General features: G+C 40.7%; 1 protein-coding gene across 1 annotated transcript in view; it reads left to right on the plus strand.

Moving 5' to 3' along the window:
- NOC3L (NOC3 like DNA replication regulator) overlaps positions 1 to 27,500 on the plus strand; it is a 179,314-nt gene that overhangs the window by 112,773 nt on the left and 39,041 nt on the right. The gene's annotated exons all lie outside the window — the stretch shown is intronic.

The following is a 27,500-nucleotide window of genomic DNA, read 5'->3' on the forward strand; positions in this document are numbered from 1 at the left end:
CACAGTTATAATATTACACATTTTACCTCTGTAATTATGTTGTATTTAAACCTCTGCAAAATGCCCCCTTATTTCAGTTCTTTTGATAGACTTGCATTTTAGCCAATCAGTGCTCACTCCTCAGTAAATTCACGTGCATGAACTCAATGTTATCTATATGAAACAAATGAACTAACGCCCTCTAGTGGTGAAAAACTGTCAAAATGCATTTAGATTAGAGGTGGCCTTCAAGGTCTAAGAAATTAGCATATGAACCTCCTAGGTTTAGCTTTCAACTAAGAATACCAAGAGAAAAAAGCAAAATTTTTGATAAAAGTACATTGGCAAGTTGTTTAAAATGACACGCCCTATCTGAATCATGAAAGTTTATTTTGGACTTGACTGTCCCTTTAAACGACATAACCTTTTTTTTTTTCATGATACAGGTTGAGCATACAATTTTAAACCACTTTCAATTTTAATTCTGTTATCAATTTCAATTTGTTCTTGTGGTATCCTTTGAAGGAGCAGCAATATACTACTGGGAGCTAGCTGAATTCATCAAGTAAGACCATGACAAGGCATAAATGTACAGCCACCAATCAGCAGCTAGCTCCCAGTAGTGCTTTGCTGCTCCTGAGCTTACCTAGGTATTATTTTCAACAAAGGATAGCAAGAAAACAAAGCAAATTAGATAACCAAAGTAAATTGGAAAGTTTTATGTGAAACTTGAAAGAACAATTTTGGCTTTCATATCCCTTTTAATGATTCAGATACAGCATACAATTTTAAACAACTTTTTAATTTAAATCTATTATAATATTTGCTTAATTTTCTTGGTATCCTTTGTTGAAGGGGCAACAATGCATTACTAGGAGCTAACTAAGCAAATCGGGTGAGCCAATGACCAGTGGCATAAGTGTACAGCCACAAATTAGCAGCTCGCTCCCAGTAGTGCATTGCTGCTTCAAAACCTAACTTGGTACTTTTTCCAACAAAGGATACCAAGAGAATAAAGCAAATTTGATACAGTAATAGGAATAAATTGGAAAATTGTTTAAAATCATGTGCTCTATCTGAATCATGAAAGTTTAATTTTGACTTGACTGCCCCTTTTAATGCTCCACTTTTAAAATGCATTTAGTTTTTAATGTCCCTTTAAAGGATTACTTTCTGTTATAATTTTTAAGCTAAACAACTAACATATTAAAGTTAATAAACATTAATTAAAACCTACTGACCTATATTTTCTCCAAAACGAAGTTACATAACATTCTAAAAGTTATATCTTTTATTCCCCGATGATGTCACGTTATCCTGCCCACTATTTTCAGCACTGCGTGTTCAAAATACTTAAACCAAGGAAATTGTGTTTAAAGCGCCATTTTGAAACCTAGGTATTGTAAACGGATTGGTACAGAGCAAAGGATACCCACGGAGTGGGTTTGGAAAACAATTAAATTTGCAGACAAGATTTCTGATATACGGTAGAGATATGTTAATGAAATGCTATTGATAAAAAGTGTATTTGGGGTAGTTAGTTAGTAACAGGCATAGAAAATATTTACTTACAGTGTTCCTTTAAGTTCAAACAAACATTCTTTGTTAAAGGGACAGTCTACACCAGAATTTTTATTGTTTTAAAAGATAGATAATCCCTTTATTACCCATTTCCGCATAACCAACACAGTTATATTAATATACTTTTAACCTCTGTGATTATTTTGTATGCAAGCCTCTGCAAACTGCCCCTTTTTTCAGTTTTTTTGACAGGCTTGCAGTCTAGCCAATCAGTGCCTGCTCCCAGATAACTTCTTGTGCACGATCACAGTGTTATCTATATGAAATACGTGAACTAACACCCTCTAGTGGTGAAAAACTGTTAAAAATGCAATCTGAAAGAGGTGGGCTTCAAGGTCTAAGAAATTAGCATATGAACCTCCTAGGTTAAGCTTTCAACTAAGAATACCAAGAGAACAAAGCAAAATTGGTGATAAAAGTAAATTGGAAACTTGTTTAAAATTACATGCTCTATATGAATCATGAAAGTTTATTTTGGCCTAGACTGCAAGTCTGTCAAAAGAACTGAAAAAAGGGGCAGTTTGCAGAGGCTTAGATACAAGATAATCACAGAGGTTAAAAGTATATTATTATAAATGTGTTAGTTATGCAAAACTGGGAAATGGGTAATAAAGGGATTATCTATCTTTTAAAACAATAAAAATTCTGGTGTAGACTGTCCCTTTAAGCCTCTTCTGACAGCTCTCTGATCACATGACTTTTTATTTATTACCTATTGACTTACATTTAGTGCTGTGTTGTGCTAACTCTTAACTCCACGGGCGTGAGCACAATGTTATCTAGGCTGTGTATATCCACTGATGGATTTTTAGACAAAGCTACAGCAATAACCACTGTACTATATTCATGGCCTAGACATAAACCTCACAGTATTCTTTGCTTTTTAATAGAAATATAACTGTTGGTGTGAAATGACCTAAATTTGCAGTTTGTTCTGTGTATTCGTGTAGGGGACAGGACTAGTGTCCTTATCTGCTGGTGGTTGCTTCTCTGTGCAGCAGCATATGGGTGCACGCACACTGTAGGAGAGTTGTGGGCATGTTGCTTGTTTGGGGCTTTGGCCCTTTGTTTAGGCTTGTGTTGGTCTAGTTTCAGAGCTTTCTCCTTCGTTGAGAAGATCTAGTGGGTGACTCCATCTTGTCATGACATCACAGGTTGTGATGTCACAAGGTTACTGTGCACCCATTCAAGCTCCAGGGCTTCTCATCTTCATGTATACCAGTAAAGGGCTGCATTTCTCCAACATAGGTGTGTCCGGTCCACGGCGTCATCCTTACTTGTGGGATATTCTCTTCCCCAACAGGAAATGGCAAAGAGCCCAGCAAAGCTGGTCATATGATCCCTCCTAGGCTCCGCCTACCCCAGTCATTCTCTTTGCCGTTGCACAGGCAACATCTCCACGGAGATGGCTAAGAGTTTTTTGGTGTTTAAATGTAGTTTTTATTCTTCAATCAAGTGTTTGTTATTTTAAAATAGTGCTGGTATGTACTATTTACTCTGAAACAGAAAAGAGAAGAAGATTTCTGTTTGTGAGAGGAAGATGATTTTAGCAAACGTTACTAAAATCGATTGCTGTTTCCACACAGGACTGTTGAGATGAAGTAACTTCAGTTGGGGGAAGCAGTTGGCAGACTTTTCTGCCTGAGGTATGATGGCCACATTTCTAACACGACTTGGTAATGCTGGAAGGCTGTCATTTTCCCTATGGGGACCGGTAAGCCATTTTCTTAGATTAAGTATGAGAATAAAGGCTTTATAAGGGCTTAAAAAACTGGTAGACATTTTTCTGGGCTAAAACGATTACTTGCTAAGCATATTTGACAGATTATAACGCTTTATAATTATTATAATCTTGGGGATTGTTGTTAAAAAAACGGCAGGCACTGTATGGACACCTTTTTCAGATGGGGGCCTTCTCTAGTCATAGGCAGAGCCTCATTTTCGCGCCACTAATGCGCAGTTGTTTTTGGAAGGCAAGGCATGCAGATGCATGTGTGAGGAGCTAAGATCCACTGAAAAAGCTTATAGAAGGCGTCATTTGGTATCGTATTCCCCTCTGGGCTTGGTTGGGTCTCAGCAAAGCAGATTCCTGGGACTGTATAGGGGTTAAATGTAAAAACGGCTCCGGTTCCGTTATTTTAAGGGTTAAAGCTTTCAAATTTGGTGTGCAATACTTTTAAGGCTTTAAGACACTGTGGTGAAATTTTGGTGAATTTTGAACAATTGCTTCATACTTTTTCGCATATTCAGTAATAAAGTGTGTTCTGTTTAAAATTTAAAGTGACAGTAACGGTTTTATTTTAAAACGTTTTTTGTGCTTTGTTGACAAGTTTAAGCCTGTTTACCATGTCTGAACCATCAGATAAACGATGTTCTATATGTATGAAAGCCAATGTGTCTCCCCATTTAAATATATGTGATAATTGTGACATGGTGTCCAAACAAAGTAGGGACAATGATGCCACAGATAATAATAGTGCCCAAGATGATTCTTCAGATGAGGGGAGTAAGCATGGTACTGCATCACCCCCTTCTGTGTCTACACCAGTTTTGCCCACACAAGAGGCCCCTAGTACATCTAGTGCGCCAATACTTATTACTATGCAACAATTAACGGCTGTTATGGATAATTCTATTGCAAATATTTTATCTAAAATGCCTACTTATCAAAGAAAGCGCGATTGCTCTGTTTTAAATACTGAAGAGCAAGAGGACGCTGATAATAACGCTTCTGACATACCCTCACACCAATCTGAAGGGGCCAGGAGGGAGGTTTTGTCTGAGGGAGAAATTTCAGATTCAGGGAAAATTTCTCAACAAGCTGAACCTGATGTTGTAACATTTAAATTTAAATTAGAACATCTCCGCGCACTGCTTAAGGAGGTATTATCTACTCTGGATGATTGTGACAATTTGGTCATTCCAGAGAAATTATGTAAGATGGATAAGTTCCTAGAGGTTCCGGTGCCCCCCGATGTTTTTCCTATACCCAAGCGGGTGGCGGATATAGTAAACAAGGAATGGGAAAGGCCCGGCATACCTTTTGTGCCTCCCCCTATATTTAAGAAATTATTTCCTATAGTCGACCCCAGAAAGGACTTATGGCAGACAGTCCCTAAGGTCGAGGGGGCGGTCTCTACTCTAAACAAACGCACTACTATTCCCATAGAAGATAGTTGTGCTTTTAAAGATCCTATGGATAAAAAATTAGAGGGTTTGCTTAAAAAAATGTTTGTTCAGCAAGGTTACCTTCTTCAACCAATTTCATGCATTGTTCCTGTCACTACGGCAGCGTGTTTCTGGTTCGAAGAACTAGAAAAGTCGCTCAATAAAGAATCTTCGTATGAGGAGATTATGGGCAGAGTTCATGCACTTAAATTGGCTAACTCTTTTATTCTAGATGCCGCTTTGCAATTAGCGAGATTAGCGGCGAAAAATTCAGGGTTTGCTATTGTGGCGCGCAGAGCGCTCTGGCTGAAGTCTTGGTCAGCGGATGTGTCTTCCAAGACAAAATTACTTAACATCCCTTTCAAGGGCAAAACACTGTTTGGGCCTGATTTGAAAGAGATTATTTCAGACATCACCGGAGGAAAGGGCCACGCCCTTCCTCAGGATAGGTCTCTTAAGGCTAGAAATAAGCCTAATTTTCGTCCCTTTCGCAGAAACGGACCAGCCTCTACTTCTACATCCTCTAAGCAAGAGGGTAATACTTCTCAACCCAAACCAGCCTGGAGACCGATGCAAGGCTGGAACAAGGGTAAGCAGGCCAAGAAGCCTGCCACTGCTACCAAAACAGCATGAAGGGATGGCCCCCGATCCGGGACCGGATCTGGTGGGGGGCAGACTTTCTCTCTTTGCTCAGGCCTGGGCAAGAGATGTTCAGGATCCTTGGGCACTAGAAATAGTTTCTCAAGGTTATCTCCTGGAATTCAAGGAACTACCCCCAAGGGGAAGGTTCCACAGGTCTCAATTATCTTCAAACCAAATAAAAAGACAGGCATTCTTACATTGTGTAGAAGACCTGTTAAGGATGGGAGTAATTCATCCAGTTCCAATAAAAGAACAAGGGATGGGGTTTTACTCCAACCTGTTCATAGTTCCCAAAAAAGAGGGAACGTTCAGACCAATTCTAGATCTCAAGATCCTAAACAAATTTCTCAGGGTCCCATCGTTCAAAATGGAAACCATTCGAACGATCCTTCCTACCATCCAGGAAGGTCAATTCATGACTACGGTGGATTTAAAGGATGCGTACCTCCATATTCCCATCCACAAGGAACATCATCAGTTCCTAAGGTTCGCTTTTCTGGACAAGCATTACCAGTTTGTGGCACTTCCATTCGGGTTAGCCACTGCTCCGAGAATTTTCACAAAGGTACTAGGGTCCCTTCTAGCGGTTCTAAGACCAAGGGGCATTGCAGTAGTACCGTACTTGGACGACATCCTGATTCAAGCGTCGTCTCTGTCAAAGGCAAAGGCTCATACGGACATCGTCCTAGCCTTTCTCAGATCTCACGGATGGAAAGTAAACATAGAAAAAAGTTCTCTTTCCCCGTCAACAAGAGTTCCCTTCTTGGGAACAATAATAGACTCCTTAGAAATGAGAATTTTTCTGACAGAGGTCAGAAAATCAAAACTTCTAAGCTCTTGTCAAGTTCTTCATTCTGTTCTTCGTCCTTCCATAGCGCAGTGCATGGAAGTAATAGGATTGATGGTTGCAGCAATGGACATAGTTCCTTTTGCACGAATTCATCTAAGACCATTACAACTGTGCATGCTCAGACAGTGGAATGGGGATTATACAGACTTGTCTCCGACGATTCAAGTAGATCAAAGGACCAGAGATTCACTCCGTTGGTGGCTAATCCTGGACAATCTGTCACAGGGAATGAGCTTCCGCAGACCAGAGTGGGTCATTGTCACGACCGACGCCAGTCTGGTGGGCTGGGGCGCGGTCTGGGAACCCCTGAAAGCTCAGGGTCTATGGTCTCAGGAAGAATCTCTTCTCCCGATAAACATTCTGGAACTGAGAGCGATATTCAATGCTCTCAAAGCTTGGCCTCATCTAGCAAAGGCCAAATTCATAAGGTTTCAATCAGACAACATGACGACAGTTGCTTATATCAACCATCAGGGGGGAACAAGGAGTTCCCTGGCGATGGAGGAAGTGACCAAGATAATTCAATGGGCGGAGGATCACTCCTGCCACTTATCTGCAATCCACATCCCAGGAGTGGAAAATTGGGAAGCGGATTTTCTGAGTCGTCAGACATTCCATCCGGGGGAGTGGGAACTCCACCCGGAAATCTTTGCCCAAATAACTCAATTATGGGGCATTCCAGACATGGATCTGATGGCGTCTCGCCAGAACTTCAAGGTTCCTTGTTACGGGTCCAGATCCAGGGATCCCAAGGCGACTCTAGTGGATGCACTAGTAGCACCTTGGACCTTCAACCTAGCTTATGTTTTCCCACCGTTTCCTCTCATTCCCAGGCTGGTAGCCAGGATCAACCAGGAGAGGGCTTCGGTGATCTTGATAGCTCCTGCGTGGCCACGCAGGACTTGGTATGCAGACCTGGTGAATATGTCATCGGCTCCACCATGGAAGCTACCTTTGAGACAGGACCTTCTTGTTCAAGGTCCATTCGAACATCCGAATCTGGTTTCTCTCCAACTGACTGCTTGGAGATTGAACGCTTGATTTTATCAAAGCGTGGGTTTTCAGATTCTGTAATAGATACTCTGATTCAGGCTAGGAAGCCTGTAACTAGAAAGATTTACCATAAGATATGGAAAAAATATATCTATTGGTGTGAATCTAAAGGATTCCCATGGAACAAGATAAAAATTCCTAGGATTTTATCCTTTCTACAAGAGGGTTTGGAGAAGGGATTATCTGCAAGTTCTCTGAAGGGACAGATTTCTGCGTTATCTGTTTTACTTCACAAAAGGCTGGCAGCTGTGCCAGACGTTCAGGCGTTTGTTCAGGCTCTGGTTAGAATCAAGCCTGTTTACAGACCTTTGACTCCTCCCTGGAGTCTCAATCTAGTTCTTTCAGTTCTTCAAGGGGTTCCGTTTGAACCCTTACATTCCGTAGATATTAAGTTATTATCTTGGAAAGTTTTGTTTTTGGTTGCAATTTCTTCTGCTAGACGAGTTTCAGAGTTATCTGCTCTGCAGTGTTCTCCACCCTATCTGGTGTTCCATGCAGATAAGTTGGTTTTGCGTACTAAGCCTGGTTTTCTTCCGAAAGTTGTTTCCAACAAGAATATTAACCAGGAGATAGTTGTACCTTCTTTGTGCCCGAATCCAGTTTCAAAGAAGGAACGTTTGTTACACAATTTGGACGTAGTCCATGCTCTAAAATTCTATTTAGAGGCAACTAGATTTCAGACAAACTTCTTCTTTGTTTGTTGTTTATTCTGGTAAAAGGAGAGGTCAAAAAGCAACTTCTACCTCTCTTTCTTTTTGGCTTAAAAGCATTATCCGATTGGCTTATGAGACTGCCGGACGGCAGCCTCCTGAAAGAATCACGGCTCACTCCACTAGGGCTGTGGCTTCCACATGGGCCTTCAAGAACGAGGCTTCTGTTGACCAGATATGTAAGGCAGCGACTTGGTCTTCTCTGCACACTTTTGCCAAATTTTACAAATTTGATACTTTTGCTTCTTCGGAGGCTATTTTTGGGAGAAAGGTTTTGCAAGCCGTGGTGCCTTCCATTTAGGTGACCTGATTTGCTCCCTCCCTTCATCCGTGTCCTAAAGCTTTGGTATTGGTTCCCACAAGTAAGGATGACGCCGTGGACCGGACACACCTATGTTGGAGAAAACAGAATTTATGCTTACCTGATAAATTACTTTCTCCAATGGTGTGTCCGGTCCACGGCCCGCCCTGGTTTTTTTAATCAGGTCTGATTAATTATTTTCTCTAACTACAGTCACCACGGTATCATATGGTTTCTCCTATGCATATTTCCTCCTGTACGTCGGTCGAATGACTGGGGTAGGCGGAGCCTAGGAGGGATCATATGACCAGCTTTGCTGGGCTCTTTGCCATTTCCTGTTGGGGAAGAGAATATCCCACAAGTAAGGATGACGCCGTGGACCGGACACACCGTTGGAGAAAGTAATTTATCAGGTAAGCATAAATTCTGTTTTTTTAACACCTCAATATGGATTGAGAATACTAAGCCTACAACACTAAAACATAACAGCGCACAAAGTCAAAGCAGTTAATTCTTGCACTACATGTTACCTTGATGGGTACTGCCCTTTAGTTGTGTTCAACCCAGGAGGCTTCTTGAGGTATGTACACGTGTTTTTATGTGTACCGCTGGGACTCACTCTTAGTATTATTCCCCTTCAGTACACCCACTAGTGTTCAAAGAGAAAATTGCTTTTACAATTTAGCAAGAACTGTAAATACATTTAGGGGTCGATTTATCAAAGGTTTCGCCTGCCTATCATCAGACCGCTGCTTCCCTAACTCTTGTCCGACCGGGGAGATTGACAGCTCCTGCCAGTGCGTGATCAGCAGTGCACGGGCAGGGGGTGGCATTGCATTAGCGGAATTCAGTCCGCCAGAGGCGAACTGCGGCGGACAGGGGCGCATATGTACTCCCCTGTCCGCCGCAGCTTGATAAATCGAGCTCATAAAGGGTGTATGTGGTGTACCGAAGGGGGATACGGATATGTAATTATGTAGGAAAAAGTTGATTGGTTGCTATTTATTATTTAAATTTTGTGTTTGAGTGCAAGTAGCATGACTAAGGACTCTGTGGGTCTGAAATGTTGCTGTACACACATTGGGCTATATTACAAGTGGAGCAATAATCAGCCACTTGTAATGGGTTGTTATTTATCGCACAGACACGCAAATGGACAAATTTGCGCGAGCGAGATAATTTAACACTCCACTTGTAATCTAGCCTTTTATTGGGTATTACCTTAAGGGTATAGGAAAGGGAAAATTAAACGTGCATGATTCAGATAGAGCATTCAATTTTAAGAAACTTTTAAATTCACTACTATTTTCAAATGTGCTTCGTTCTCTTGGTATACCTTGTTGAAAAAGAATGCGCACATATCCTACACTAGTGGGCGCTAGCTGCTGATTGATGCCTGCACAAATTTGTCTCTTGTGATTGGCTAACTAGATGTGTTCAGCTAGCTGCCAGTAGTGCAATGCTGTCCCTTCAGCAAAGCATAACAAGATATAGATGCAAATTTGATAATAGAAGTAAATTGGAAAGTTGTTTAAAATTTAATGTTCTATTCAATTCATGAAAGAAAAATGTTGGTTTCCTGTCCCTTTAACTAAAAGTTATCATTTTAAGTTTGATGCTGTCACATTTTGTTTGTGGACTGTGAGTTTGGAGGTAGCAGATATTGTCTATCACATGGGACATTAACCTTAAGCATAAGGTGCTGAGCTCGTATGGAAGTGTTGGATCTTAATATGGAATAAGTACTTGAACCTACTGTTAATGAAGTGCATGGAGAACAGAAAGTGGAAAATGCCCCAAATAAGTTCTCCTATTTGGACATTAATGTTGCACGTATTACAGCTTTTGCCTTGGGCTCAAGAGAGTTTCTTAGAACAGATTCTGGAGTTAATGTTAGTAAAGATTATAAAAAGGCTAAGAAACGTTTGGATTCTTTGGAATTGCATTCAACTACTCTGGCAGAATACTGCAGGGTGAAAAGTATTCAGGGGGCCTTACTTTCTATAATTCTTACCAATTTTTTGAATAAATGCTCCTTAGACCGGATTGTATTTACAGTGGAATGCCCACAAATGTAACTGAAAATACAGAGACAGGTGATCGCTACATTAGAGGTCACTAAGGGTAATATTCATGACTGATGAAAAATTTAAAACTATAAAAGTGGAAACTGATAAACTTTTTGCAAAATATCAAGTAATTGAAGATTGTAAACTTTGCTTTTACTGTTAAATGATCTATTGCTGGTTATACAGAAAGAGATGTCTATCCTTTATACAAATTTGTTTCAACCACCTGATTGTCCCATAGTTACTGGAAGTGAATCAGTCTTTTCCACCATAGCCATTTTTTTTAGATAAAATATCGAATCACATAGTGAAAGAACAAAGATTATATCTGAAGAATGCGGGGGACTTTCTTAGTAATATCAAGCAAGTGAATGTAGGGGAACATGGTATTCTCTTTATATTCGATGTGGTAAGTTTGTAAACTTCGACGATTGCTCATGAAACTGGCTTAGAGGGTTTTTTTGGGGGGGGGTTTGATGATGATTTGTTGAGATTGGTGTTGTCCGTAGCAATTTCTAATTCCAGGACACAGGCAATATGCAAAAAAGATGTACAGCTACGAGTTCCATTGTGGCACCCGCACACTCCAATTTATTCATAAGTAGCGTGGAAGACAGAATTTGTTGATGTTTTGAATCGGGGTATGACCACTCTTAGACTCCTTCTCACTCACACAAATGGATATATTATATTTTTGATACAAAGGTGTATAGAGCTGGCCCATATTAAAGGACAAACCGACTGACTGTAATGCTTTGTTGAAATATTATAGTTTTTATTCTATGAATGTGTTTAAATCAATTCCTAAAAAAACAGCTAGTAATGGCCAAGCATAAAGTATAGGATTTAAACAAATGAATGCATTTAAATGAGATGGGCAATAAGTTCATCTCTAGGGGTTATCCAGAAGAAAATATAAAAAAAATAAAAGCACATTAAAGAAGTTACGATTGATAACCTAAGAGGATGAAAATAGAGCACAAAGTGGATAAAGCGGTCTTTGTTTTTTCTATCTTAGTATAGTAATAAAAGTAAGGCAATCTAAAAGATTATTAGGAGACATTTATATATGTTATCTAAATACAACCCTGATTTAGACGTTTTTAAATTACTACCTGTCCCTTTATATTGTAGGGTAAAAAAATCTTAGGAACATTTTAGTTAGAGCTGATGTTGGCTACTCAAATAGATCACCTGTAAATTATGTTACTACCTCTAACAAGGGTTAGAGTGTGCAATGCAATGATCAAGGAAAAGTTTTTGGCCCAGAATGATAGGAGGGAAAAAGAATGGATTAATGGGTATTACACTTCTTTTACTTCTTAAGTGTCCTTGTGGATTGTGTTATCTAGGGGAGACCACTAGAGTGGTAAAATACAGAATAAATGAGCATAAGTTCCCAATTAGAATCGAGGAGATATGTCCCTACCCATATGCTCACTTCAGCTAGTCCGTTACGGTTTCATGTCATAGATCGTATATCTAAACAAAGAGGTGTAGATGGGGAGTTTAAACTTAAAAGAAAGGAGGTATGGTGGATAAAGCATTTAAATATGTTGCAACTGAATGGTTTGAATAGGGACTATATTTACAATTTTTCTGAATTGTATTTTAAACATTTTAAGGATTATGGTTGTTATGTTGTTATGGATATGAAACAAACTGCTTAGCAAATAGGGATTATGAATGGCATGTAAATAGGAAGAGTTATATGTATTGACAGTTTTTACTTAATAGTAATAGTAATTTTCTCTTTGACCACTAGAGGGTGTATGTGGTTTGCTGAATACGGGCGTGTAAAGGTTAAAGAAATAATTACCTGGGGAAAAGAGTTGATTGGTTGCAAACTACTATTTAAATTGTGTTTGAGTGTAAGCATGACTAAGGACCTTTTTTTTCTTCTTTCATGATTCAGCAAGAGCATGTGATTATTTTTTTCCCATTTGTTTTTATTGGATTTGTAAAAATCAAACAATACAAATAAACATACAATACAAAACTGTTCTGTAATATCAGAGCAGTTGTCATTAATTCAGGCTGTTACAAGGTCATGTCAACATATAAGAATGCTTGTCACTTAAAGGACCAGTCAACACATTAGATTTGCATAATCAACAAATGCAAGATAACAAGACAACACAATAGCACTTAGTCTGAACTTCAAATGAGTAGTAGATTTTTTTATAACTAATTTCAAAATTATGCATATTTCCACTCCCCTTGTACCATGTGATAGCAATCAGCCAATCACAAATGCATATACGTATAGTCTGTGAATTCTTGCACATGCTCAGTAGGATCTGGTGACTCAAAAATTGTAAATATAAAAGACTCTGCACATTTTTGTTAATGGAAGTAAATTGGAAAGTTGTTTAAAATTACATGCTGTATCTGAATCATGAAAATTTAATTTAACTTGAGTGTCCCTTTAAGAGCATGTGATTTTATACAACTTTCCAATTTATTTCTAATATCTAATTTAGTTTTTGTTCTCTTGATATCCTTTGTTGAAAAGGATACCCAGGTAGAATCCAGAGCTGCTGATTGGTTGCTACACATAAGCTCCTCATGTTATGGGCTTACTGCATTAACTAGATCCCAGTAGTGCATTTCTGCTTCTTCGACAAAGGATACCAAGGGAATGAATTAAATAAGATGATAGAAGTAAATTGGAAAGTTGTTTAAAATTATATTCTCTATCTGAATCATGAATATTTTTTGGGGGGTTTCATGTCTCTTTAATTAAAAGTTACAATTTTTAACGTGAACTATTATTGTATCATGCAATCATTAAATTGGACAGTATGACTGTAGATGATTATATGTGCCACAGGGAGATCCCACATAGGCAGAAGTGAATTTTTGTCTCTCTTAACCATTTATATGCCATGTCTACAGAAAAGGGGCGCTACTGTATGTTACAGCGAGCTATGTCAGTCTGCCTTTATAGCACTATACATAATATTGCCAATTATACTCTGAGTTGCTATAGAGATTTCCCATTGCATGCTATTTCTGCTAGACAGGATTATGCTATGTGACGCCCCTTGCGTTTACATCATTAATTTTGCCAGGGCCTGTATGGTTTGAAGTTGAGCAGCCAAGTGTGACCCTAGTTCTTGGTCTTCATTGCGTGTGTTTGATGAACTTTAGCAATTGGGACCATTTTTTATTTTAGAGAGGTATTACAGAGGTGATTGTGCACCCCCTAGAGTTACGTCTTTAGTTTGACATTTCTTTGTTGGCTTTGCACAATAAAAAATTGCTGATCAAATTTTATGGTTGAGTTGTGTTTCTTTCATTTGCTTTACTGCTTTGAGATATTCAGATGGTCTACAAAAACTAAATAAAACATCCTTTCTCTTGTTAAGTCTATCCAGTCCACGGATCATCCATTACTTGTGGGATATTCTCCTTCCCAACAGGAAGTTGCAAGAGGATCACCCACAGCAGAGCTGCTATATAGCTCCTCCCCTAACTGTCATATCCAGTCATTCTCTTGCAAGCCTCAACCAAGATGGAGGTCGTAAGAGGAGTGTGGTGTTTTATACTTAGTTTATTCTTCAATCAAAAGTTTGTTATTTTTAAATGGTGCCGGAGTGTACTGTTTATCTTAGGCAGTATTTAGAAGAAGAATCTGCCTGCGTTTTCTATGATCTTAGCAGAAGTAACTAAGATCCATGGCTGTTCTCACATATTCTGAGGAGTGAGGTAACTTCAGAGAGGGAATGGCGTGCATGTTTTCCTGCAATAAGGTATGTGCAGTTACTATTTTTCTAGGGATGGAATTTGCTAGAAAATGCTGCTGATACCGAACTAATGTAAGTAAAGCCTTAAATGCAGTTATAGCGACTGGTATCAGGCTTATTAATAGAGATACATACTCTTATAAAAATGTAATATAAAACGTTTGCTGGCATGTTTAATCGTTTTTATATGTATTTGGTGATAAAACTTATTGGGGCCTAGTTTTTTTCCACATGGCTGGCTTGAATTTTGCCTAGTAACAGTTTCCTTAGGCTTTCCACTGTTGTAATATGAGTGGGAGGGGCCTTTTTTAGTGCTTTTCTGTGCAGCTAAAAATACTGACAGACATTCAGCTTCCCTCTGCATGATCCAGAACATCTCTGGAGGGCTCAAAAGGCTTCAAAGTCGTTTTTGAGGGAGGTAAAAAGCCACAGTAGAGCTGTGGCAGTTGTTGTGACTGTTTGAAAAAAAAAAAAACCAACAAAAAAAAACAAACGTTTTTGTCTTTTATTATTCAGTTTTGGGTATTAAGGGGTTAATCATCCATTTGCAAGTGGGTGCAATGCTCTGCTAACTTGTTACATACACTGTAAAAAATTTGTTAGTGTAACTGCCTTTTTTCACTGTTATTTCAAATTTTGACAACATTTGTGTTTCTTAAAGGTGCAGTAACGTTTTTTATATTGCTTGTAAACTTGTTTAAAGTGTTTTCCAAGCTTGCTAGTCTTATTGCTAGTCTGTTTAAACATGTCTGACACAGAGGAAACTACTTGTTCATTATGTTTGAAAGCTATGGTGGAGCCCCATAGGAGAATGTGTACTAAATGTATTGATTTCACCTTAAACAGTAAAGATCAGTCTTTAACTATAAAAGAAATATCACCAGAAGATTCTGACGAGGGGGAAGTTATGCCGACTAACTCTCCCCACGTGTCAGACCCTTCGCCTCCCGCTCAGGGGATGCACGCTAATATGGCGCCAATTACATCAGGGACGCCCATAGCGATTACCTTGCAGGACATGGCTGCAATCATGAATAATACCCTGTCAGAGGTATTATCCAGGTTGCCTGAATTAAGAGGCAAGCGCGATTGCTCTGGGGTTAGGAGAAATACAGAGCGCGCAGATGCTGTAAGGGCCATGTCTGATACTGCGTCACAATATGCAGATCATGAGGACGGAGAGCTTCAGTCTGTGGGTGACATCTCTGATTCGGGGAAACCTGATTCAGAGATTTCTAATTTTAAATTTAAGCTTGAGAACCTCCGTGTGTTGCTTGGGGAGGTAATAGCTGCTCTGAATGACTGTAACACGGTTGCAGTACCAGAGAAATTGTGTAGGCTGGATAAATACTATGCGGTACCGGTGTGTACTGATGTTTTTCCTATACCTAAAAGGCTTACAGAAATTATTAGCAAGGAGTGGGATAGACCGGGGGTGCCTTTTTCCCCACCTCCTATATTTAGAAAAATGTTTCCAATAGACGCCACTACACGGGACTTATGGCAGACGGTCCCTAAGGTGGAGGGAGCAGTTTCTACTTTAGCACAGCGTACTACTATCCCGGTTGAGGACAGTTGTGCTTTTTCAGATCCAATGGATAAAAAATTGGAGGGTTACCTTAAGAAAATGTTTATTCAACAAGGTTTTATTTTACAGCCCCTTGCATGCATTGCGCCTGTCACGGCCGCGGCGGCATTCTGGTTTGAGGCCCTGGAAGAGGCCATCCATACAGCTCCATTGACTGAAATTATTGACAAGCTTAGAACACTTAAGCTAGCTAACTCATTTGTTTCTGATGCCATTGTTCATTTGACTAAACTAACGGCTAAGAATTCCGGATTCGCCATCCAAGCGCATAGGGCGCTATGGCTTAAATCCTGGTCAGCTGACGTGACTTCGAAGTCTAAATTACTCAACATTCCTTTCAAGGGGCAGACCTTATTCGGGCCTGGTTTGAAGGAAATTATTGCTGACATTACTGGAGGTAAGGGTCACACCCTTCCTCAGGACAGGGCCAAAGCAAAGGCCAAACAGTCTAATTTTCGTGCCTTTCGAAATTTCAAGGCAGGTGCAGCATCAACTTCCTCCGCTTCAAAACAAGAGGGAACTTTTGCTCAATCTAAGCAGGCCTGGAAACCTAACCAGTCCTGGAACAAAGGCAAGCAGGCCAGAAAGCCTGCTGCTGCCTCTAAGACAGCATGAAGGAACGGCCCCCTATCCGGCGACGGATCTAGTAGGGGGCAGACTTTCTCTCTTCGCCCAGGCGTGGGCAAGAGATGTTCAGGATCCCTGGGCGTTGGAGATCATATCTCAGGGATATCTTCTGGACTTCAAAGCTTCCCCTCCACAAGGGAGATTTCATCTTTCAAGGCTATCTGCAAATCCGATAAAGAAAGAGGCATTCCTACGCTGTGTGCAAGACCTCCTAGTTATGGGAGTGATCCATCCAGTTCCGCGGACGGAACAAGGACAGGGTTTTTATTCAAATCTGTTTGTGGTTCCCAAAAAAGAGGGAACCTTCAGACCAATTTTGGATCTAAAGATCTTAAACAAATTCCTCAGAGTTCCATCTTTCAAAATGGAAACTATTCGGACCATCCTACCCATGATCCAAGAAGGTCAGTACATGATCACAGTGGACTTAAAGGATGCCTACCTTCACATACCGATTCACAAAGATCATCATCGGTTTCTAAGGTTTGCCTTTCTAGACAGGCATTACCAATTTGTAGCTCTTCCCTTCGGGTTGGCTACAGCCCCAAGAATCTTTACAAACGTTCTGGGCTCACTTCTGGCGGTTCTAAGACCGCGAGGCATAGCGGTGGCTCCGTATCTAGACGACATCCTGATACAGGCGTCAAGCTTTCAAGTTGCCAAGTCTCATATAGAGATAGTTCTGGCATTTCTGAGGTTGCACGGGTGGAAAGTGAATGAGGAAAAGAGTTCTCTATCCCCACTCACAAGAGTCTCCTTCTTAGGGACTCTTATAGATTCTGTAGAAATGAAAATTTACCTGACGGAGTCCAGGTTATAAAAACTTCTAAATGCTTGCCGTGTTCTTCACTCCATTCCGCGCCCTTCGGTAGCTCAGTGTATGGAGGTAATCGGCTTAATGGTAGCGGCAATGGACATAGTGCCATTTGCGCGCCTTCATCTCAGACCGCTGCAATTATGCATGCTGAGTCAGTGGAATGGGGATTACACAGATTTGTCCCCTCTGCTAAATCTGGATCAAGAGACCAGAGATTCTCTTCTCTGGTGGTTGTCTCGGGTACACCTGTCCAAGGGTATGACCTTTCGCAGGCCAGATTGGACAATTGTAACAAGAGATGCCAGCCTTCTAGGTTGGGGTGCAGTCTGGAATTCCCTGAAGGCACAGGGATCGTGTACTCAGGAGGAGAAACTCCTTCCAATAAATATTCTGGAGTTAAGAGCGATATTCAATGCTCTTCAGGCTTGGCCTCAGTTAGCAACACTGAGGTTCATCAGATTTCAGTCGTACAACATCACGACTGTGGCTTACATCAACCATCAAGGGGGAACCAGGAGTTCCCTAGCGATGTTAGAAGTCTCAAAAATAATTCGCTGGGCATGGTACCACTCTTGCCACCTGTCCGCAATCCATATCCCAGGCGTGGAGAACTGGGAGGCGGATTTTCTAAGTCGTCAGACTTTCCATCCGGGGGAGTGGGAACTCCATCCGGAGGTGTTTGCTCAGTTGATTCATCGTTGGGGCAAACCAGAGTTGGATCTCATGGCGTCTCGCCAGAACGCCAAGCTTCCTTTTTACGGATCCAGGTCCAGGGACCCAGAAGCGACGCTGATAGATGCGCTAGCAGCGCCTTGGTTCTTCAACCTGGCTTATGTGTTTCCACCGTTTCCTCTGCTCCCTCGACTGATTGCCAAAATCAAACAGGAGAGAGCATCAGTGATTCTGATGGCACCTGCGTGGCCACGCAGGACTTGGTATGCAGACCTAGTGGACATGTCATCCTTTCCACCATGGACTCTGCCTCTAAGACAGGACCTTCTGATACAAGGTCCTTTCAATGATCCAAATCTAATTTCTCTGAGACTGACTGCATGGAGATTGAACGCTTGATTCTATCAAAGCGTGGCTTCTCCGAGTCAGTCATTGATACTTTAATACAGGCACGAAAGCCTGTTACCAGGAAAATCTACCACAAGATATGGAGTAAATATCTTTATTGGTGTGAATCCAAGACTTACTCATGGAGTAAAGTTAGGATTCCTAGAATATTGTCTTTTCTCCAAGAGGGCTTGGACAAAGGATTATCAGCTAGTTCCTTAAAGGGACAGATTTCTGCTCTGTCTATTCTTTTGCACAAGCGTCTGGCAGAGGTTCCAGACGTCCAGGCATTTTGCCAGGCTTTGGTTAGATTTAAGCCTGTGTTTAAACCTGTTGCTCCCCCGTGGAGCTTAAACTTGGTTCTTAAGGTTCTTCAAGGAGTTCCGTTTGAACCCCTTCATTCCATTGATATTAAACTTTTATCTTGGAAAGTTCTGTTTTTGATGGCTATTTCCTCGGCTCGGAGAGTCTCTGAGCTATCTGCCTTACAATGTGATTCTCCCTATCTGATTTTTCATGCAGATAAGGTAGTTCTGCGTACCAAACCTGGGTTTTTACCTAAGGTGGTTTCTAACAAGAATATCAATCAAGAGATTGTTGTTCCATCGTTGTGCCCTAATCCTTCTTCAAAGAAGGAACGACTTTTACATAATCTGGACGTAGTCCGTGCCTTGAAGTTTTACTTACAAGCTACTAAGGATTTTCGTCAAACATCTTTCCTGTTTGTCGTTTACTCTGGACAGAGGAGAGGTCAAAAAGCTTCGGCAACCTCTCTTTCCTTTTGGCTTCGGAGTGTAATAAGCCTAGCCTATGAGACTGCTGGACAGCAGCCCCCTGAAAGGATTACAGCTCATTCTACTAGAGCTGTGGCTTCCACCTGGGCCTTCAAAAATGAGGCCTCTGTTGAACAGATTTGCAAGGCTGCGACTTGGTCTTCGCTTCATACTTTTTCAAAATTTTACAAATTTGATACTTTTGCTTCTTCGGAGGCTGTGTTTGGGAGAGAGGTTCTTCAGGCAGTGGTTCCTTCCGCTTAATCCTGCCTTGTCCCTCCCATCATCCGTGTACTTTAGCTTTGGTATTGGTATCCCACAAGTAATGGATGATCCGTGGACTGGATACACTTAACAAGAGAAAACATCATTTATGCTTACCTGATAAATTTATTTCTCTTGTAGTGTATCCAGTCCACGGCCCGCCCTGTCCTTTTAAGGCAGGTCTAAATTTTAATTAAACTACAGTCACCACTGCACCCTATGGTTTCTCCTTTCTCTGTTTGTTTTCGGTCGAATGACTGGATATGACAGTTATGGGAGGAGCTATATAGCAGCTCTGCTGTGGGTGATCCTCTTGCAACTTCCTGTTGGGAAGGAGAATATCCCACAAGTAATGGATGATGCGTGGACTGGATACACTACAAGAGAAATAAATTTATCAGGTAAGCATAAATTATGTTTTTTTTCCAAGAAGGACCTGATTTTCTGGTCTTGTCCTTCTGGTAGGGATTGAATTACCGACTACCTCCCTAGTTCCACAGTCTTCTCATGTTTTATGGCTTTACCAAGACAGATTGCTTACTGAAAACCTGACTCCAAGAACAATTAGCTTTCAGAAAAGGTGATTTACAATCTTCTGGTTCATAAACAATAGCTACAGTTTATCAGATTTTGTCTATTCTGTGCAGGTTTCTCTCGCTTTTTTGCATATGTTGGAATTCCCCAGTGGTTGCATAACCCAGATTTTTGCTGTCCATTATCTGATCAGTTTTAAGATTTAGAAAATCTTCTCTCTGATATTTGAGATTCCAGTTTTTAGAAACCCTATGTCTGTCTCTACTCATTTACATTCCTTTGCAATATTTATATTTGGCTTTATACTTGTTGACATATCTTGCTTTTTAACCAGTGCATAAATTGACTTTTTTTCAAGACCATTTTTCTGGTAATTTTATAAGCAGCTAGAGGAGCGTTACAGCTTTAGTTTACTCCATGTTGCCTTACATGTTTTTATTTATTTTTATCAGGATTATGTGGTTTTGAGGATAAGTGTTTCTTTCCAAGACAGTTAATTTACGGAACATTAATACTGAGATGATTATTCATTTGTTTTTTTCAGATGCTAAGAATTATAGGAAGGAGCTTTTAAAGGGAAACGAACCCAATTTTTTTGGGTGAGTCAGACAGAGCATATTATTTTAAATAAGTTTCCAGTTGATTTCTATTATTAAATTTTCTCATTTCCTATAATATTCTGTGTTACAGAGATACCTAGGTAGGCATCTGGAACACTACATGACAGGAAATGGTGCTGCCATCTAGTGCCCCTTGCAAATGGATAACATTCTTGCAAAACTGCTGCCATTTAGTACTCCAGAAATGGGCTGGCTCCTAAGCATACATCCCTGCTTTTCAACAAAAGATGCCAATAGAACAAAGAAAATTTGATTATATATTTAATTATAAAGTTGTTTAAAATTGCATGCTCTGTCTGAATCATGAAAGAAAAAGGTTGGGTGTCATTGTTCTTCAATGTGACTTTGGTATGTTTTCCCATTTCTTATAGTGAGGCCATAATCCATAAGAGTTATGACTTAATTCTGCAGAAACAAGAGAAGCTGTTGAAGATTTGTTCAAGACAGCTACTTTTACTCTTTTTTCTTTTCTTAAAGTGTTTACTCATTCACAAGCAGCATATAAATGCATTTTCTTAGACCTAACGAGATTAGTTTTCTCTTGTAAGGTGTATCCAGTCCACGGATCATCCATTACTTGTGGGATATTCTCATTCCCAACAGGAAGTTGCAAGAGGACACCCACAGCAGAGCTGTAATATAGCTCCTCCCCTAACTGTCATAGCCAGTCATTCTCTTGCAACTCTCAACAAGCTAGGATGTTGTAGGAGAGAGTGGTTAAATATAGTTAGTTTATTTTCTTCAATCAAAAGTTTGTTATTTTTAAATAGTACCGGAGTTGTGCTATTTTATCTCAGGCAGTAAATAGAAGAAGAATCTGCCTGAGGTTTCTATGATCTTAGCAGGTTGTAACTAAGATCCATTGCTATTCTCACATATGTCTGAGGGGATTACACGGATGAGGTAACTTCAGCGAGAGAATGGCGTGCAGTTTATTCTGCTATCAGGTATGTGCAGTTATAATTTTTTCTAGAGATGGAAAACACTAGAAAATGCTGCTGATACCGGATTAATGTAAGTTAAGCCTTAATACAGTGATTTAATAACGACTGGTATCATGCTTACTCCCAGGGGTAATACCCTTATGATATTGCAATATAAACGTTTGCTGGCATGTTTAATCGTTTTTATATATGCATTGGTGATAAAACGTTATTGGGGCCTAGTTTTTTCCACATGGCTGGCTTAAATTTTGATTAGAAACAGTTTTACTGAGGCTTTCCACTGTTATAGTATAAAAGTTACAGTTGGTGCAGTTAAAATTACAAACTGCGACATCCAGCTTCCCTCAGGAGTCCCCTGTATGCTATAGGACATCTATAAAGGGCTCAAAGGCTTTCCAAAGTCGTTTATTGGGGAAGGTAGGACCACAGCTTGCTGTGGCAGTTGGTTGAGACTGTTAAAAAAAAAAAAAAAAGTCTATTTTGTTTTTTTGATCCGTTTTTTGAACTAAGGGGTTAATCATCCATTTGCAAGTGGATGCAATGCTCTGCTAGCCTATTACATACACTGTAAAAATTTCGTTTGATTTACTGCATTTTTTCACTGTTTTTCAAATTCTGACAAAATTTGTTTCTCAAAGGCACAGTATCGTTTTTTATATTTGCTTGTTAACTTGATTTAAAGTGTTTTCCAAGGGGTTAATCATCCATTTGCAAGTGGATGCAATGCTCTGCTAGCCTATTACATACACTGTAAAAATTTCGTTTGATTTACTGCATTTTTTCACTGTTTTTCAAATTCTGACAAAATTTGTTTCTCTTAAAGGCACAGTACCGTTTTTTATATTTGCTTGTTAACTTGATTTAAAGTGTTTTCCAAGCTTGCTAGTCTCATTGCTAGTCTGTATAAACATGTCTGACATAGAAGAAACTCCTTGTTCATTATGTTTAAAAGCCATGGTGGAACCCCCTCTTAGAATGTGTACCAAATGTACTGATTTCATTTTATGCAATAAAGATCATATTCTGTTTTAAAAAAAATTATCACCAGAGGAATCTGACGAGGGGAAAGTTATGCCGACTAACTCTCCCCACGTGTCAGACCCTTTTACTCCCGCCCAAGGGACTCACGCTCAAATGGCGCCAAGTACATCTAGGGTGCCCATAGCGTTTACTTTACAAGACATGGCGGCAGTCATGGATAATACACTGTCAGCGGTATTAGCCAGACTACCTGAACTTAGAGGTTAGCGAGATAGCTTTGGGGTGAGACAAAATGCAGAGCATACTGAGAACCGTGTCTGATACTGCCTCACAATATGCAGAAGCTGAGGAAGGAGAGCTTCAGTCAGTGGGTGATGTTAATGACTCAGGAAAGATACCTGATTCTAATATTTCTACATTTAAATTTAAGCTTGAACACCTTCGTGTGTTACTTAGAGAGGTTTTAGCTGCTCTGAATGACTGTGATACCATTGCAGTGCCAGAGAAATTTTGTAGACTGGATAAATGCTTTGCAGTGCCGGTGTGTACTGATGTTTTTCCAATACCTAAAAGGTTTACAGAAAATTATTAATAAGGAATGGGATAGACCAGGTGTGCCGTTCTCTTCCCCTCCTATTTTTAGAAAAATGTTTTCCAATAGACGCCACCACACGGGACTTATGGCAGACAGTCCCTAAGGTGGAGGGAGCAGTTTCTACTCTAGCAAAGCGTACTACTATCCCTGTGGAGGACAGTTGTGCTTTTTTAGAGCCAATGGATAAAAAATTAGAAGGTTAGCTTAAAGGACCAGTCAACACAGTAGATTTGCATAATCAACAAATGCAAGATAACAAGACAATGCAATAGCACTTAGTCTGAACTTCAAATAAGTAGTAGATTTTTTTCTGACAATTTTAAAAGTTATGTCTTTTTCCACTCCCCCTGTACCATGTGACAGCCATCAGCCATTCACAAATGCATACACGTACCATGTGACAGCCATCAGCCAATCACAAATGCATACACACTTTTTCTTGCACATGCTCAGTAGGAGCCGGTGACTCAAAAAGTTTAAATATAAATAGAATGTGCACATTTTGTTAATGGAAGTAAATTGGAAAGTTGTTTAAAATGGCATGCTCTATCTGAATAATGAAAGTTTAATTTTGATTGAGTGTCCCTTTAAGAAAATATTTATTCAACAAGGTTTTATCCTACAGCCCATTGCATGCATTGCCCCTGTCACTGCTGCTGCGGCGTACTGGTTTGAGTCTCTGGAAGAGGCTTTACAGGTAGAGACTCCATTGGATGACATACTTGGCAAATTTAGAGCACTTAAGTTAGCCAATTATTTTATTTCTGATGCCAGTGTTCATTTGAATAAACTAACGGCTAAGAATTCTGGTTTTGCTATACAGGCGCGCAGAGCGCTATGGCTTAAATCATGGTCAGCTGACGTGACTTTAAAATCTAAGCTACTTAACATTCCCTTCAAGGGGCAGACCCTATTTGGGCCTGGTTTGAAGGAGATTATTGCTGATATCACGGGAGGAAAAAGTTGTGCCCTTCCTCAGGACAGGTCCAAATCTAGGGCCAAACAGTCTAATTTTCGTGCCTTTCGAAACTTCAAGGCAGGTGCGGCATCAACTTCCTCTAAAATAATAAACAAGAGGGAACTTTTGCTCAATCCAAGACGGTCTGGAGACCAAACTAGACCTGGAAAAAAGGTAAGCAGGTCAAAAAGCCTGCTGCTGCCTCTAAGACAGCATGAAGGAACGACCCCCTATCCGGTAACGGATCTAGTAGGGGGCAGACTTTCACGCTTCGCCCAGGCGTGGGCAAGAGATGTTCAGGATCCCTGGGCGTTGGAAATTATATCCCAGGGATATCTTCTGGACTTCAAAGCTTCCCCCCCAAAAGGGAGATTTCACCTTTCACAATTATCTGCAAACCAGATAAAGAGTGAGGCATTCTTACACTGTGTACGAGACCTCCTAGTTATGGGAGTGATCCATCCAGTTCCAAAGGAGGAACAGGGTTTTTACTCAAATCTGTTTGTGGTTCCCAAAAAAGAGGGAACCTTCAGACCAATTTTGGATCTAAAGATCTTAAACAGATTCCTCAAAGTTCCGTCGTTCAAGATGGAAACTATTCGTACCATCCTACCACTGATCCAGGAGGGTCAATATATGACTACAGTGGATCTAAAGGATGCTTATCTTCACATTCCGATACACAAAGATCATCATCGGTTTCTCAGGTTTGCCTTTCAAGACAGGCATTACCAGTTGTAGCTCTTCCCTTTGGATTAGCTGCAGCCCCAAGAATCTTTACAAAGGTTCTAGGGTCGCTTTTGGCGGTCCTAAGGCCGCGGGGCATAGCAGTAGCCTCTTATTTAGACGACATCCTGATACAGGCGTCAAACTTCCAAATTGCCAAGTCTCATACGGACGTAGTACTGGCATTTCTGAGGTCGCATGGGTGGAAAGTGAACGAGGAAAAGTGTTCTCTATCCCCACTCACAAGAGTTTCTTTTTTATAGGGACTCTGATAGATTCTGTAGAAATGAAAATTTACCTTGACGGAGTTCAGGTTATCAAAGCTTCTAAATTCCTGTCGGGTTCTTCATTCCATTCCGCGCCCTTTGGTGGCTCAGTGCATGGAAGTAATCGGCTTAATGGTAGCGGCAATGGACATAGTGCAACTATGCAGGCTCAGTCAGTGGAGCGGGGATTACACAGATTTGGCCCCTCAACTGAATCTGGACCAAGAGACCAGGGATCCTCTTCCTTGGTGGTTATCTCGGGTCCATCTGTCCAAAGGTATGACCTTCGCAGGCCAGATTGGACTATTGTAAAAACAAATGCCAGCCTTCTAGGTTGGGGTGCAGTCTGGAACTCCCTGAAGGCTCAGGGATCGTGGACTCAGGAGGAGTCTCTCCTTCCAATAAATATTCTGGAACTAAGAGCGATATTCAAGGCTCTTCAGGTTTGGCCTCAGTTAGCAACTCTGAGGTACATCAGATTTCAGTCGGTCAACATCACAACTGTAGCTTACATCAACCATTGAGGGGGAACAAGAAGTTCCCTAGAGATGTTAGAAGTTTCAAAAATAATTCACTGGGCAGAGATTCACTCTTGCCACCTATCAGCTATCCATATCCCAGGTGTAGAGCACTGGGAGGCGGATTTTCTAAGTCGTCAGACTTTTCATCCGGAAGAGTGGGAACTCCATCCGGAGGTATTTGCACAACTGATTCTCAGTTGGGGCAAACCAGAACTGGATCTCATGGCGTCTCGCCAGAACGCCAAGCTTCCGTGTTAGGAATCCAGGGATCCCAAGGCGACACTGATAGATACTCTAGCAGCGCCCTGGTCCTTCAACCTGGCTTATGTGTTTCCACCGTTTCCTCTGCTCCCTCGACTGATTGCCAAGATCAAGCAGGAGAGAGCATCGGTGATTCTGATAGCACCTGCGTGGCCACGCAGGACCTGGTATGCAGATCTAGTGGACATGTCATCCTTTCCACCATGGTCTCTGCCTCTGAGACAGGACCTTCTACTTCAGGGTCATTTCAACCATCCAAATCTAATTTCTCTGAGGCTGACTGCCTGGAGATTGAATGCTTGATTTTATCAAAGCGTGGCTTCTCCGAGTCAGTTATTGATACCTTAATACAGGCACGAAAGCCTGTCACCAGGAAAATTTACCCTAAGGTATGGCGTAGATATCTTTATTGGTGTGAATCCAAGGGTTACTCATGGAGTAAGGTCAGGATTCCTAGGATTTTATCTTTTCTCCAAGAAGGTTTGGAAAAAGGATTGTCAGCTAGTTTCTTAAAGGGACAGATTTTTGCTCTGTCTATTCTTTTGCACTAGCGTCTGGCAGATGTTCCAGACGTTCAGGCATTTTGTCAGGCTTTAGTTTGAATCAAGCCTGTGTTTAAACCTGTTGCTCCACCATGGAGCTTAAACTTGGTTCTTAAGGTTCTTCAAGGAGTTCCGTTTGAACCTCTTCATTCCATAGATATCAAACTTATCTTGTAAAGTTCTTTTTTTTTTTTTTTGGTAGCTATTTCCTCGGCTCGTAGAGTCTCTGAGCTATCTGCCTTACAATGTGATTCTCCTTATCTGATTTTTCATACGGATAAGGTAGTCCTGCGTACCAAACCTGGGTTCTTACCTAAGGTGGTATCTAACAAGAATATCAATCAAGAGATTGTGGTTCCATCCTTGTTACACAATCTGGACGTGGTCTGTGCTTTAAAGTTTTACTTACAAGCTACTAAAGATTTTCGTCAAACATCTACTTTGTTTGTTGTCTACTCTGGACAGAGGAGAGGTCAAAAGGCTTTGGCAACCTTTTTTTCTTTTTGGCTAAGAAGCTTAATCCGCTTAGCCTATGAGACTGCTGGACAGCAGCCTCCTGAAAGGATTACAGCTCATTCCACTAGAGCTGTGGCTTCCACTTGGGCCTTTAAAAATGAGGCTTCTGTTGAACAGATTTGCAAGGCGGCGACTTGGTCTTCGCTTCATATTTTTTCAAAATTTTACAAATTTGATACTTTTGCTTCTTCGGAGGCTATATTTGGGAGAAAGGTTTTACAGGCAGTGGTTCCTTCCATTTAAGTTCCTGCCTTGTCCCTAAATTCATCCGTGTACTTTAGCTTTGGTATTGGTATCCCAATGGACTGGATACACCTTACAAGAGAAAACACAATTTATGCTTACCTGATAAATTTATTTCTCTTGTGGTGTATCCAGTTCACGGCCCGCCCTGTCATTTTAAGGCAGGTAATTTTTAAATTTAAACTACAGTAACCACTACACCCTATGGTTCCTCCTTTCTCGGCTTGTTTTCGGTTGAATGACTGGCTATGACAGTTAGGGGAGGAGCTATATTACAGCTCTGCTGTGGGTGTCCTCTTGCAACTTCCTGTTGGGAATGAGAATATCCCACAAGTAATGGATGATCCGTGAACTGGATACACCACAAGAGAAATAAATTTATCAGGTAAGCATAAATTGTGTTTTCTCTTCACGTATGTCTTCAGATGGCCGGTTTGTTCTAACCCAGTGTTTTTCAACCAGTGTGCCGTGAGAGATCCTCAGGTGTGCCACGGCAGACTGACAACAGTGTGACATATTTTTTAAACTTTGCTTGTTTTTTACTCCCAGTGCAGGGGTAGTTT

This window comes from Bombina bombina, chromosome 9 (genome assembly GCF_027579735.1).
Source record: "Bombina bombina isolate aBomBom1 chromosome 9, aBomBom1.pri, whole genome shotgun sequence".
NCBI classification, from domain to species: domain Eukaryota; kingdom Metazoa; phylum Chordata; class Amphibia; order Anura; family Bombinatoridae; genus Bombina; species Bombina bombina.